Raw genomic sequence first — 14,116 nt, 5'->3', positions numbered from 1 at the left:
AGTATTGCAAAGACGTCACATTGGAAGCTGATAATACAATATGTTCTTCGCTTGGAATGGGCTTAAGGAGAGAGTTATTAATTTGGTTGTAATTGTTAATGTAGTTGTAAACGTTTTTCCACCCTGATTTCTTCGCTTTTATCCCATTCTACACAGAGCATAATCTAACGTGCAGCTCTGCACAAGTGTGCAGTTCTGAATGGAACGTGTGCAGCTCCGAATTTGTGTTGGGGAGGTACTTTTGAAATTATTTTCAATTTATCAAGTTTGTTGGCATTTAATAATAAAGTCAAGTGAAACGTAGGGCAGTTCTGAAATTTGCTTAGATTATGCTCTGATTCTACATTTGATAGAAAGTAACTGAGTTTATGTAATCTCTTATATAATAATATTATCAAGGCCATGTGACGGGTATGACAGCTGACCAAGTCAACCTTAAGATAAATTCACCCATATTAAAAAATAAAAGTTTAAATAACGTGGATATTCTTTTCGGGAAATGTAAATAAATATTAAAGGATCGGTTGTGGTCTTGCAAAGAGTTGGGGAAAGAAAAAAGTTTATTTCTGAAAGTAATAATTATCGACTAACGCATTTAGGCTTTATAGCAGAAGTTTGACTTCTAGCTTTCTCTGTCGGTAATCATGCATTCTGTTTAACCCACAGAGCCGTAAAAGTTCAAAGTTGTCTACTCGCTGCGAGTGAACGTAAGTTGCGAAAGAAAAGGACCAACCCAACTTCCACTTGTATTTTCTTCGAATTTTGTTTTTAAACTTAAAATGATTATTTGGATTTACCTACTATTTACACAAACAGTAAATGCTAGTTGATCAATTCGATTCCAGAATTTGAACAAAATGTGATTATTGCAAATAAAAAATCATCATTTTAGTGAAAAATGCATATATTTAGTCAAACATCAAACGATTAGCAGTTGCACGTTAATTACACAGCATATTTTCCCAGTAGCAAATGTGTGCTACATCTGATTGTGTTGTCCCGTTGTGTTTGCGGTACCGTTTGAATTAGCTTGGGCTTAACCTGCAAAGAGGTCAAACCTATCCTAACCTAAAAAAACCTGGCCTAACCGAACCTAACCTAACTTCACGTAACACAATTAGGCTCATTGTGTTGTCCCGTTGTGTTTGCGGTACTGTTTCATTCAGCTTCGCCTTAACCTACATAGAGGTTCAACATATCCTAACCTAACAAAACCTGACCTAACATAACCTAGCCAAATGAAATTAAACCACACGTGTAGCTATGTAAGCGTGCGGTTCTCAGTCTTAAATATGTGCTATATTTAATAGGTTAACTCGATCTTAACCTACGAATGGATCTAACTTAACAGAACCTAACGAAATTTTGCTTAACGCAACACAACTGAACTTGAGTGTTCCCGTTGTAACACAATAAAATTCATTTCATTGTACTCCAGCTGGTTAAAAATTCAGACGCACATTACTCATTTGAAGAAACTTAGAACTACAAGTAGAATTGACCCCATTTCAATTAACCTGACAATGTTTGTATCAATTAAAATGTAGAACTGTAACTTAAACATGCAAAAGAATAAGAGTTTTATTCAAAAATTTTTCTCTATGCTTTTCTTAAACTTGAGGGATATATTTATACTATCTTTCGTGTTTACTCCAGACATTCACTTCTATTAATGTCAAAATATGAAAGTACGCAAGAACAGGGTTGCCATCTTAATCGGTCAGGTTTTGTTAAATTAAGATAGGTTAAACCTATATGTAGGTTAAGCCGAAGCTGAATGAAATGGTACCGGAAACACAACGTGACAACACAATCAGTTTAATTGTGTTTCGTGAGGTTAGGTTAGGTTAGGCTAGGTTAGATTTATTTCTAGGTTAGGCTGGAGTTGACCATTCGATGTAGCACACATTTGCTACTGGGAAAATATGCTTCCAGAGCTTTACGTGTAGTTCAATAAATTTCTGTTAATTCAGGTTAGGTGAGGTCAGGTTCTGTTGGGTAAAGTTATGTTAAATAAGTTGATATTAGGCAAGGGTTGATCCTTCATAGTTGGCGACATGTTTTAGAAGTGAAAATTTGCATCCCTGACATTATTTTGAAATTTATTTGCCTCAGTGCATGATTTTTCGTAATTTTTTGAGGTTATGGCTCAACTAAGACGTGATGGGTGATTTTTGATACCAAATTTGAATTCAGCGCCCCAAAATCCATAGGAATGAGTGTGTCTTGTTACCAGATCCGCACACTTTTTTTTGTGTGGCTGTGTTATTTGTGGTACAAAGTATACTATTATTATTGTTCTTTTTTGATGATTCATCTTTTTTGGTTTAAAATTTTAATATTACTCCGATGATAATTTAATCATTTCGTTAAAAATTAAACAATTTTATTAGAAAGTCATTGTTTTTGGTTGAAGATTTAACTGTCTTTCAAAAATTCGCACTTTCTGATAAAAAAAGGGAATAATTTGGTTCAATTTTTTTCCAACTTTTGCCCAAATAACCTTTATTGTGATATAAAGAGTTACATTTTATCAGCCTTTCCCAATACTCGAAAGATTATACGTTGAGAGAGGGGGCAGGGCTTAATGCATCATTCCTTTTTTTTACTGCATTATCTTTCTCGTATTTTGTGGTTGAAATAAATAAGTTGCCAATTAAATTAAAACTGATTTAACCATTTACCTAATCGTTTGCTTTTTAGAAATAGCTGTTTCTTGTAACACAATATCATGCAATTTCTGCTATACCGGTCATTTTAAAAGTTTGAAAATATTTTGTTTTTCTCTCAAACTTCTGGGCGGTATATATTTACGTACAGGGGCATATGGCACTTGAACTTTTTGGCTTTTTGAGAAAAAAACATCTACACGGAAAAAATTAGTTTTATGAAGTTTATGGAACTAATTCTAGAATAGCGGATACAAGCGCTAACTGAACAGACTCTTATATAATTTCCAAAATATTTCAGATTAAATTTAGAATGTTTCAGGTGTAATTATAAAAATGTTTCATATTATACACTTTAAGGGTGCAAATACGCTCTTTTCCACATAATTCCGATTCCGATTCTCAAAATTTAGTTTTTTCAAGTCATCCTACAGTAGTGTTTCATTAATATTATTTAACATCGAGAAATTCATTTAATTTTCTGAACAAAAACATAGAATTTAGATTAAAATTTTATATAATTTGACGTCCACGAAGTTTTATTGTAGATAGATAAACGTTTATTTTTCGGTCTGTTGTCCTTAAAAAATTGACTTACTTGCACTACCATCTTTTTCAGAATTTCCTTACTACTACCTCTTAAAAACTAACATTCATCCATACCTTATCTCTGAGCCGCTAACTTTTATAGCCTAGCCATACTCTCCTCGCACGCATGACGCCATTTTCTCGCTTTGCCCCGCATTGCCAGCCTCTGCTTCGCGGCTAACACCTAATACTTATTTAATATTTAGAATATTTATAGTTTTCTTACACCTCCTTTTTCTCATATTCACAATCTTATCTTCTCCATACCTCTTCTTTCTTCCTTCTTTTCTTCTCCATCTTACCCAACACCCCCTTCATCTATGCTTCTGCCCTTTTGCGCCCCCTCTCGTTTATGCAACCATACCTCTATGCTTATTCCACTCCTTTCTACCGCCTCACACTCCTCCAACCAGTGCTCCACATTTACATCCCATTCTCACTATAAGTTCCTGACTTGCTTTCTCTCCTTTTTCACACAAATATTTCGCTCTCTCCCTTAGCATAACCTACACATAGTTCCCGTTAAACTGTGACTCTCTTACTCTCTCCTCTGTTCCTGCTTTCTTTCTCCATGCCATTCTTTTTAACTGTCTCATTTACCTTCCTTCCGCGTGCATCCTTTTCACTTCAGCCATCTGGGATCAATTCGTTCTGAAATACCTTCCCCTTTACATCTCCATCTTCGCACCCCTGCGTCTATTCTCCTTCCCCCATTAACACTTCCTAACCAGCTTACTTCCCCACTCTTCCAAAAAATTCTCCTCATATTTACACGCCCTAAACTCGTTTATCCTGTCTCCCTCCTGACAATATAGTTTGGCTTATTTCTGGCGAAACCCAGTGTCCACTTCACATACCTCTCATTTATCCTATGTAACCTGTCACCTAAATTCCACCTCACACCTCTACTTCGTAAAATAAGACACTTATTACTAGCGAACCAAACAATTTCATTCTCCTAACAAAAACATCTACGGACAACCTCTTTTTCAGCCCCCACACCTGCCTTGTCACCGCATTTTTCCTTATCACTCTCTCTTTTATATGAACATCCACTCCCCTATTCCTCTGAAACAGGAAGCCCAGGTACACACACTCTTTCACCTCCTGTACCGGTTTTCCCTTCCACGTCCACTTTCCTCCCTTATCTCTTCCATCTTCTTCCCTGGACACCATAACCTTCGACTTGCCGCATTTAACTTTAATCATTTTTTGTCCAAGTATCATTTCAACCATTTCATCATCTCCTTTAAAGCCTCTTAGCTCTTTGCTACCAGCACTGTATCATCTGCATATGTGAGTGATTATATCCTGACTCCCCCTACCACTCCAGCCTCTAGCTTACGTTCCTTATCCGCGATTAAAATTGCAAAAAGCGTTGGACTAACCGGGTACCCTTGCCTGAATCCCCTATCCATCCAAAAATCTACCAAATCTACGAAAAACGTGTTAGACTTTTGCACTATCTTTGACTACTTCCTTATCAGCACGTGCTGTGACACATCTTGTGTCCCAAACAGTCACGCTTCGTCCTCCACCATGTCGAGCCCTGCTTCTTTAGACCTTTTCAACTTTTTTATCTGCTTCTGTATCTCCTCGTCATTCAGATCCTCTCCATCTACCTCCATCGTTCTTCGAATACCCTCATCTCTCTTCCGTGTATCTGATCCATGATATTAATCTTTCAAAAACTCCCTCCATTCGTCACCCTCCATTTTCTTACTTATGCGCACCCTACGTTTCCTAAATCTATTAATTATCTTCCACACGCTACCAGCTTCAATATTTCTTCCACCGACTCGACCTCAAGGCTTACGTATTTCAACTGCTCCCGGTATTTCTCTATCGACTCTCTCGTCAATGGCACCATCTCCCCTGAGGATCCTTCTTCCCCATCCTGCCTACCGCCACCCTCTCCCTTTATTGACAAACTTAATGGCTGATGGTCTGATTCCACCCTCCCTTCCACTGCGAATTTCTCTATCTCCTCCCACCCTTCCATATCCATGACCACATATTCTATCCCCGATATTCCCATCTTACTCACATACGTGTATTTTCCCTCTTCGCCTCACTACCATACCATTCGCCACCGTACAGCCTCTGTCCCCTATCCAGCTTTTTAGAACCTCCTCCTCTCCATTTAGTATCATATCCTTCGATTTCCTTTCGAAGCTCACCCCTTACGGATGTAAGCCCTTTTCCCCTCAATTTCCGCATTAAAGTCTCCCCCCAGTACCACTATTCCCTTATCTCTCTCCCAGCAAGTCTTCCACCCTTTCTTTAACCCTTTCTATCCCATCCTTATTGTACAAAGTCAGCAAATTATACGTTACCCCTCCTATCTTTACTGATCTTATTTTCACTCCCTCCCCCTCTCCCTTTCCATGAACTTCTTATCTAATCAATTTCTGATCCTTGTTATAATTCCTCCACTACCCCTTCCTTTTGTATTTAATCTGACCACCTCCTGTAGTCTCCACACATACCCCCTTGTCGAATTTGGCTCTACACTAACACATTCCTATCTTTCTCAACAGATCTCTACCAGTCCAACCACATCAAATGCCTGGATATACCTCCAGATATCCTCATCTTTCTTATCTACCCCTGCTGCGTTACAGTACAGCACATTTAACACATGTCCACCCTGCTTCACTCCCACCCCCTACTTTTCAAGAAACAAATTTCCCTGCAGTTCTTTCGAAACCTCCTTTTCTCGTCCCGTACCTACATTTTTGCATCTACTTTTATTTTCGATACCCTAGGTTCGCCGCTCTGCCTTCACTCCTCTCCTTCCTAGCTCTGTTGTTTCCTCTGTCATTCTTTGCACATGCAGCACATGCAGCACATTGCACATGCAGCTCGATGTCGTGGCCTGTTGGAAATTTCCTCCTCGTCAAATTCACTACTAGCGCTGTCAGTACTCTCGTTCACCATCTCCCGATCTTCCGTCGGTAACTGTGACCTATTCATGCAAAAAAGTATCTACTGCAGCCAACAGATGTCTCTCAAGGCCGCAGTCGCGTACTGCCCCAACTTTTTCCTTCCTGTGCACTATTTCGCCCTCACAGCCCCTGCAGACACCATTTTCTCTCTCCTAAATTCCACAGCACTAGGAGAACCACCCTTGTCCACAATAAAGGCCCAAACTTCTAACCATAAAACTACGCTGCTCCCTTTTCAACCTAACCTCACTTTTCCTATTTAACCAAATCCCATCCTGCAACTGCAATACAAATTAATTTTTAACTCCCTAATTCACCCCTCACAACCCTAATCACCTCCTAGGTTTCTACCATCACGCTCCATTTACACCTTTTACACAAGCTCCGTAAAATCTTCTCACCACCTGTCACGGCACACATTCTCACTACCGCCACCGAGATGCAACCGTTTTATTGTAGGTAGGTTTCTTATGTTAATTTATTGTAGGTTTCAAGCATCAGGTTTCATGTGAATCGAATTATTAATATGAGTATTATATATAAAAGAAAATATTTGTCTTTAGGTGGAATTGGTGCCAAGATAAATGTCTCTGGACAAACAAAATATTATATAATTTTAAGAATTGAAATTTTATTATCAGTTAACTTTTACGAAATTTAAATTTTATTAAATCAATTACAAAAAACCTGGTGAAAATTAGTGCCTTTTGTACGTTTTAAATTTTTTCTATTGAATCATTTTGTGACTATGAATAGGATTCAAAATATAATTTCGTACAATTTAATGCCAGCAAGGTTTGATTGTATATGTACATCAGATTCCAAGAATAATACTGCGAGTATGATTGTCCCACGAGAAGTTGCTGATACAAAACTTTAACTAATATTTTATCTGAAATACTATTTACAGTTTTTCTAATAGCTTACATCAGTTTTTCTATTGTTATATTTTCGGCATAACTGTAATGTTTAATTTAACCCTATAAAAAATGTCACAGGGGTTCAAATCGGTGGAGTATGCTTTATGTATTCGTTAAAGTCGAAGGACCTTTAACAGAAGAGGATGCACAGACACCAAATTACTGTTTTCCATACTTCAAACTTTATTTTTTTTTAGTTCTGTGCACAAGTGTGGGCAACATACAGTGATCTAAATCGTAGCGCAAGGCAAATACAATATCGAGAGTGAAGCGTGAGAAGAAACAGTCGCGCGCCGTAGGCGTGCTCAAATTGTAATCGAAGCGAGTCCTGCTCGATGAAAATGTGCCCGCAAAGAGGGCGGATTTTTTTGTAAGTGAATAACAGTAACAACTTCTAAGTATATAAATTACTGGTTCCCGGTAACCAAACTCGATAACGAACAGGCCAAGGTAATTACAGTTTCATAAGATTAATAAAATCATCAAAAAACTATTATTTCAAAAGAAATGATTCGGGAAACGACAACTACATCAAAGACTAAGTATGAGCTATGGTAGGTTTGCGGTAAACGTGTTACATGTAAACGAGATTTTCGAAAATTGACATCAGCGTCTAGGCTTTTTACACTCTCATCCTTCTCGAGGAGGTCTCCGAGTGATGTAAAATATGACCTCGTCGGTTTTCATCAAATCTTCAAGTATCATGACCATATGAGAAAAAAAAAGTTCTCTCTGTATCTCTGTAAGCTGTAGGAACGATAACTTTCGAAAGACTGATCAAATTGGATTGAGCTTTAGCACAACTTTTTAAGGCATAAAAAAGGGCGGTTTCGTTATTTAATCTTGAAAAATATGAATTAAAATGAAAAATTCAAAAGATCTAGAAATTTTATGTTGATCAGTTTTAAATAGAATGCATTTTTTTTAATCGTAGAAATAATATCTAAATTATAAAATTTTTGTAAAGACGATATAAAATACGAAAAAAATGAATGGAAGAAAGTTACTTACCCAGAAACGATCTACAAACTTGCTATAAATTATTTTTTGATAAACACCTTAGATTTCGATTAAATCGTAAAAAATTACAATAAAAAAATTTAAATTTTCGGAAAAGCGACACAAGGTACGAAAAAAGTTAATGATACAAGCTACAATAAAATGTTAATTAACAAAATTGTTCGGCTAAATTATGTTTAAAGCTTTGCCTCAAACAGTGTTTTGATGTGCCCTGCACTTTTTCAAATTATCAAACAAGATAAAGAGAATACTTATGTTTAAATCTCAATGCCCATTATGAATTGTAATAATAATTATAACCTCATTGAAAAAACTCATTTCTCAGGATAGTTGTCAATAAAGATTGCGCAATGCCAATTAAGGAATAAACATGAAAGTAATAATAAAAAATAACAAAATTTGTATATGCATACAATGCGCGCGGGCGTGTGTGTGTATGTGTGTGTGGACCAGATGGTATCAAGAACTTCTGGTGGAAGAAGTTTCATTCAACCCATCAGCATTTAGCCCGTATTTTCACCTCATATTTGAATTCAGAAGAGCTGATTCCGAAGTGGTTGGGGGAAGGACGCACTATACTCCTGCTGAAATAAGGCAACTTAGCTGACCTAAAGAATTACAGGACAATCACTTGTCTGAAAACACTGTATAGTATATTCACAGCTATCCTAAATGATAGAATTGTTCGGGAAATTGAACCTGTGTGACAAGAAATGTATGAACAACGAGGCTCAAAGAAAGGCGTAGCGGGATGTCGGGAGAACCTACTCATCGATAGATGTGTCTGCAGAGATGCAGCATTTTACCAGCGTGACCTATCGATGGCCTGGATTGATTATTGGTAAGCTTTCGATTCGACCTCCCATATACATATCATCTGTCTTTTGGAAAGCTTGAAAGTTCATCTGCGAATCGTTAGGTGCATAGAGAGATTGATGCCGCTTTAAAAAACCAGATTTAGTATCTTTCCTGGAAAAAATCGTGTGACAACTAACAAGGTCACCTTTCAGAGAGGTGTCTTTCAGGAAGCCACCACGAGCCCACTCCTTGCCTTACATTATTGCCATTATTTCTAGCACTTCGCCATTCCGAAGGCTACTTGTGCGGCAAACCTGCAGATCGAAAGTGCAAGGTCACTCATGTATTTTACATGGACGATCTTAAGATCTATGCTAAAAACAAAGAGCAACTACATCTAGCTCAAGGGATTGACGAACGATATACTAAGGAAATTGGAATGGAATTTGGGTTAGACAAATGCGCCAAGGTTTATTTGAAACAAGGAAAACTTAATGGCATCCCTGAAGATCCTATGCTTGCTGATAGAAGCGCTATAAGACACCTTTGCGCTGGAGAGACTTATACATACCTGGGCGTGCCACAGAGCCGCATTGAGGATGTGACATCTATAAAAGATACTCTCCGAAGAAGATACAAACGTCTCCTTCGGCAGATTTGGTCTTGCGAACTGTCGGCGAGGAACAAAGTATCTGCAACGAACATGCTTGCCGTCCCGGTAGTACTCTATTCATTTGGTGCAGTTCTATGAACGAAGAACGAGCTCAGAGCCCTTGATATCGGGACAAGAAAGTTTATGCACATGAACAAAAGCATGCATCTCAAGTCTTCTGTCCCGCGACTGCGCATCTCACGCCGTCAAGGTGGTCGCGGAATATTGAGTCTTGATTGTTTTCACAACAGGATTATTCTGGGTACAGCACATCGAGTCGCAAATAGAAGAGTCTCTGTTCTTAAAATGGTCAGGAATCACGAAGGAGTGGGCAAAGGAGCGTTTCTGTACAAAGCAGCGGAGGAAGCTGCTGAAACACTCGGACTTAACTTCAGTATTAGGGGTGAGCAAATTGCATCAAATCTTATCTATATGAAGTACTCACTCCTGAAACCCCGGATTAAGAAAGCATAAGAGAAAAACGTTTGTGAACAGCTCCTCGATAAAAGGATGCACGGTATCTTCCACAGAAATGTGGAGGATCAGTCAATATCATGTGAGCTAATGTTTCCTTTCCTTAAATCGCCCGGATTCAAGTCGGGTACGGGGGCTTTCATTTTGGCATGCCAAAACGGTGTCATTTCCACCTTAACATACCGTCACCATATTTTGAGCCAAGACATTCCCAATGATAGCTACAGGGCATAACATGCACACCCCGAGCATTTAGCTCACATACTATCTAGTTGTTCAACTCATGCGGAAACGTCCTACATCCAAAGGCACAATGCGGCACTAAGTGTGCTTTATTACCATCTCTGTCGCTCTTACAACATTAACCTTAATATCGTTCCTATAAACGCTCCTAGGAAAATCGAGTCAATTGTCGTGAATCGAAAGTGCCGCATATAATGGAACTTTATATTCTCGACAATTGTTTCTGTTTGTACACTCGAGGCCAGACATGGTTCTTCTTGACTCCGAGAAGCGAACCATGTTCGTAATCAAATTTTCGGCACCAGCTGACAAAAACATCATAGCCGAAGAGAATGAAAATAAAGAGAGGTATAGAGACCTTATAAGGGAGTTACAACGATTGTACCCGGAATATTCTGTTAAACTAATCGTCCTTTTCATCAGCGCTCTTGGAGGTGCCAAGCTTTTACTCGTTAATAGCTTGAAAAGCGGCCTTGCGTGACAACAATATGCTAAAACACTTGCGGGTCCTCATGACAAATTTTTAATGTGTGTGTGTGTCTTCACAAATCAAAAATAATAAAAATATGGTGGCGCATGGAGAAAAAATGAGAGTTTCGATTTTATACACATGAACGTTTATTCAAATAAACTGATCTACGCTAATCTACATGATATTTTAAACACTTAGCTAAAATTGTAAAGTAATTTTATAAAATAATCACATAACAAAAAACCTTTGGTCGGTGCTAAGCTACAGCTTTACTTAAAATCTAATAACCCTGGAAAACTCACACTTTATGTGTACTCGCCCGTAATTCAGATCAGAAATATAAATTCAAGATTTTATATCAATATAAGGAGACGTACCCAGGTGTTAACACCTTTTCATTTTGGTGGCCTCACGCAAGGCAAGAGCTGACAACTGTACGCTATTGTATTTTCGCACGTATTTTGAAAATGACCTGAGTTGAGTTGCTCTCGTACTACAGGTTCACGCCTACCTCTTTACAAGGATCAGGACGGACGGAAAGTAAGAAAATGCAACACGCAAGATAAAAAAACTGGACATAACTCAGATTCCTCTGGAAATATTCTTGAAGCCTGTAGCAAGATTTAGGAGCTTTCTTGACCAGATTAGAGAGGTATACTTTTTTCTGCCCATAAAAACCTAAGATTCTTGAATACAAGTTTAAAATTTCGGAATCCAACTTACTTGACAGGGTCGATGGGTATATCATGCCCTGCTCTTCGGTGAGTTAAGGAATTTTTTTGAAGAACAATATTTCAGAATGAATTAGACTGAGTGGCATTTTGTCAGGAATTATAAATACTTTAAAGTCAATAGACGTTTTTCGTTAGAGTCCATTCAAACCAAGATACTTGCAAAATTTTATGGAAAATGCAGCGAAATCAGCTTTTAGACCGCAAAGTAAAAATATCCCGTAAAAAAGTTGTCCCAGAGTAATTTTAATCCCATTTAGGTCTATGGGGTCTTAAATGAAAGCTAAGGCTATCTACTTTCGAATGCTATTTGGCCTTTCTTGATTAGGAAAAAATAAATCCAATATGGCAGCCGGAACTGGGAAAAACGCAATAACATGGACGTTTTTCAGCATAGTCCCAGAATTATTTTCATCCGATTGAGGTCTCTGAGGTCTCAAAAGAAAGCTACAGTTACTCACTTTCAAACGCCTTGTCTATATTTTACCATATCAAAATGGAATAGGAAATCAAACTTCAACCTTTGACAGCCGGGATAACGTCATACGGTGCATACATTTTTTTATGATATAAGTTTTCGATGGTCACGAAAATTTTCCTTAAAAACCTTCCAAAACACGTCTTGGAATGTTTTCAATGATACTGATAACGAATCTGCTATTGGATTTTATAGATACGTGTCCAAAAGCGTCTGGATCTCCCAAAAAAACTGTAGTGTTTTAAGGGGTGTATATTTCCCCATGGGAGATGAATTTTTGACATCTTATTCCAGATTCGTAATCAGCAACCCCGAAAACCCCCTGTGCTATATTTTCACAGAATTTCATCGTATTGGTAATTTTCGGAACACTGTGGTGCTTTGGGGGTTGATATCCGCCCCTGTGTGAGAAAAAAAACCATGTGTCATGTTTTTACAGAATTTCATTGTATTGGTGAATTTTTGAAAATTTTAGCATTGTATTATACGATAGGTCGTTGGTTTGCGTCATATGGTGCGTGCGTCCAACTCGCACATATCCACCCTTGATTGTGTCTTACCTAGTAGACCTCAAAACAATTTTACATCGGAAAAATTAATTTTGTATTTTCTGAAAATCCCGTCGGACTAAAGGTTATTTATCAACTTTAAGAACTCTGAAAAAACTGCAGAGTTTATTAGTTCTGTTTTTGATTTTCCAATGTTCGTCTAGATTTAATAGTGTTTTCTATATTCATTTATTAATAATTTTGTTTGGTTTTGCTATGTTGATTTTTTTTACTTCCGCTTCTTTCGCTTCACTGAAAAACAGAAGATTAACTTTACACCGATTTCCAAAGAAAGATTCCCTGTGATAAAAATTAACTGCACAGGATAAACTTTACACAAATACAAGTTAAACTTTCTTTTTTTTCCATGACAAACACATGTTTTTTGAATGATGCGAAGTTGGCTAAACAAAACTTTAACGCGCTAAAAAATTTTCTGCAACAAATTTTGTTCTTAGTTTTTTCTGTGTTCTGTTGGTTCGTACCATCGATTCTCTTAATATTCTATTTCCTCAACTACAAGTTTTTCTATTCCTCCACTTTTTGAAAATATTGGATTAGCTAGTGTAATCAATCCCCAATATACAATTCTTTAATTCCATTCTTTTTAGTGATTCTATAATTTTTCTATAATATTTTTCTGATATATTGACATTCAATTTGTTTTAAAAATAATTTACATAGTATGCCGGTTTTCCTTGCACTTCTTTGTAGTACGATTATGTCAAAATTGCACATTTCTCATCATTTAGACAAGTGTATCAATCTTTTTAAAGACTCCGAAAATGCTTGTCACATTGGAAAAGATTTGCGCAAAATTACCAAATCTATTTTGAATTTGAGGTCAGTAGTTGTTGCAAGATTTAAAAAGTAAATGTCATAGTTTGGCAGTCGGTGATCCTATGAGAATCCAGATATTGACAGTAGCCCCCGCTTCGTGAAGTATAAATAAAATAGCTTTTGACATTCAAGAGATTGTACATCAGAACTAATCGACAAAAGATATTCCAATGCTATTAAAAGAGTCAAGGCCAATCTTGTTAAAGATAAAGCTGTCTAGCATAATTCAATAATTGATATATTTCATTATTTACAATCAAAGGACATTATGAAGAGAAGATGCAAATAAAATGGAGAATTAAAAAATATCATGCAAAATACTGAAAATTAAAAAAAAAATAAAAAAATAGAAAAAAAATAATAAAAATAAAAACCTTAGATTACATTGGAGACCTCATAGACCTCAATCGGATGAAAATTATTCTGGAACGAGGCTGAACACATCCATGTTGGTGCGTTTTTCCGAGTTTGAGCCGCCATATTGGATTGATTTTTTCCCGAATCAAAAACGCCAAACGGCATTTGAAAGCAGAAAACATTAGCTTAAATTTGAGATCTTAAAGACCTCAATTGGATGAAAATCACTCTGGGACGAGGCTCAAAAACATCCATGTTAGTGCGTTTTTCCGAATTCCGGCCGCCATATTGACTTTATTTTTTCCGAATCAAAACCGCTAAACGGCATTCGAAAGTAGACAACTTCAGCTTTCATTTGTGACCTCATAGACTTCAATC

The sequence above is a fragment of the Belonocnema kinseyi genome, chromosome 9, assembly GCF_010883055.1.
Source record: "Belonocnema kinseyi isolate 2016_QV_RU_SX_M_011 chromosome 9, B_treatae_v1, whole genome shotgun sequence".
Classification (NCBI taxonomy): domain Eukaryota; kingdom Metazoa; phylum Arthropoda; class Insecta; order Hymenoptera; family Cynipidae; genus Belonocnema; species Belonocnema kinseyi.
The sequence above is the reverse complement of the archived record's forward strand: the minus strand, read 5'-3'. Positions refer to the sequence as shown.